Genomic DNA, 2,536 nt, shown 5'->3' on the forward strand with positions numbered 1-2,536 from the left:
AGCTGCAGCATACTTTCACCCTCAATCTCAATCAAAATTCTCTGCATAGTATTTTTTTCTTTTAAATGAATATCCAAAGATCATAAATACTTGTCACTTGGGAGCTATATGAGACTCCTAAATCAAATGAAATCTAACTTAGTGACTGTTTCATCAAGATAGTCAAATCCTCTTTGGAAGATAAATCAAAGAAAAGGAATATAGAGGCAATAATTTTCATTGGTTGGACTATAAAAATTATAATAGTCTGGTCATATTATTTCATAATCTGTAACAAATATTCTACAGCAATGTAAGGTGTGGGTGGAGGAGTGATGTATGGGAATTTCGCACATTATGTATGATTGTTTTGTAAGCTCACAACTACTGTAATAAATATATATATAAATCAAATGGAATTTCATATTTTTGTGATATTTTAAATTTATATCAGAGGTTAGTTCATAATTGGGGTAAATTTGGAGAAGACCTTGCAAAGAGAATTAGTTATCATATATCCACTTTTGTACTTATAAAATCTTACAATTCAAGCAAAAGTGAAGGGGTTCAAGAGTTAGGTCATCTGCAAAATATTTATTTGAATAGTTTAAAAATAAATACATGTATATTACAGAATTAAGGCTGATGGTCCCAAATTAGAAAGTAAATAGATGCAACAAAGATATGAGAGTAGAAAGTGATTGGTAAATGCACTAAAAAAATGAGAAGATATTTATTCTAGCTGAGTCAGTGGTCATCAAGATAGATGAGCCTGTGGAATTGTAATTATTTGGATCTCTAATACTCAACATCCTAATTTTTGTTCAGTTACTCATATTTTTAGCTTGAGTTGCTCAGATAATTAACTAACCCTCTAGGATATTTGACAAAGAGATAGAGAAGAGACAGACTTAAACATGAATCCAATACCAGTAGGATTACCGCCCTAACTTAAAGGATTATTGAGACATGTTCTAGTTAGAGTGTTCATTAGTGTGAATAAAAGAATACTCACTACTCAGTGTGGGAGATGTTCATTACATTTCTTCTTCAAGGCACATAATGCTGATTGATTGTTGTTCTTCTCAATAGTTCCAGGAAATAATTAAATGCAACTGCTGCTTTTGCTAAAGGAAAAAAAAAAAAAAACAAGGCAAAGACAGTGTATAAGACTGACTTCAGGTCGTAGATGAATGCCATATTAACATGAGGCCTGTAACATTTCAGGCAAATAGAATACACCTGCAAAGAGTGGTTCTGTTAGAACAGAAACTCCACTTTAATTTGAGTTAAAAGGGAAGCGCACTAGGGTTTCCTGTAACTTCAGAGCAGGGAGTTGGCATGGTTTCTCCAGGTCAATCAGGAACTAGAGTGCTGTAAATATCCAGGAATTCCCCTTTGTGTGTCACTTTTACTCTTTTTTTTTTGCGCTGGGTATGCTTTTCTCTATTTCCCAGTCCAAATGATAGTTTCAAATCTATTAATGAAGGCCCAAGAGTAAACTTCAAGGAATAGGTTGGAGATAGCCATTATAAAGTCAAAGAAGGTGGGAAAGGATAATGAAGATGAATGGACAAGAGCAATCATAATGGAGGAGTTGGTATAAATTCACAATAGAAAGTTAATGATAAGCAAAACAAAATCAATAATTTTAAAAAGCCAAAGAAGATTAAGAGAAGGTGAATGCATCCCTAGGAATGGGCACCAAAATGTATACCAATCCCTTTGTATTGCTTAGTGCCTTGGTGTCTGTCAACTTCAACTAGAAATGTTTCAAAAGGAAAAAGCCCCAGGACAGAACTAGGCTTCATTTATGATGAGGAAGGAGAATGATTGATTTTTGGAGGAATATTTGTTGTTCAATTCTGTGGTGGGAGGATTAGCATAAAGACAGTAAGGAGTTTGCCTAAGAATGTAAATAAACCAAACTGACATTCATAGACAGTTAACCATTCTTTCCCATCAATATCTTTCTTATTCTTTTATTTTAGCTCAATTATTTTATTAGAAACAAAAATTTACCAGATTAGAATTGTATTTCCTTTCATAATCTATAAACTTGAGAAACATCCCCTAAATCGTAAGGAATTTAAAAATCTTTATAGGATATTCTGTGTTGAAAACAAGAACCTTCAATTTGGTCATATTACTATTTATTTTAAGTTTACTTTTTCACCCAGAAGACATTAGTGAGTTGTCAGCATCATGCTGTGTGTCATACTCTATGCTGAATACACAGCCCTAGACACTGTCAACAGTGAGCATTATTCTAAGCCCTTTACCCATATTATCTGATGTAATCCATATACATATCTAGTGACACAGACTGCTATCTTCCGCCATTTTTCTGGTAAAGAAACTAAGGCACAAAGAAATTAAACAACTGTGTTAACCAGGGTTCTCTTGGGAAGTGGAACGAATAGGAGATACATATATACACATATTATAAGATTTTTATATGATTTGTCTCACACAACTGTGAGTTGGGCAAATCCACCAAATCCATAAGCTGGAAAATTTTATAAAAATTTGTGATGAATTCTCCAGAAGAAGCTGG

Source organism: Dasypus novemcinctus, chromosome 1, assembly GCF_030445035.2.
Source record: "Dasypus novemcinctus isolate mDasNov1 chromosome 1, mDasNov1.1.hap2, whole genome shotgun sequence".
In the NCBI taxonomy this organism is placed as follows: Eukaryota; Metazoa; Chordata; class Mammalia; order Cingulata; family Dasypodidae; genus Dasypus; species Dasypus novemcinctus.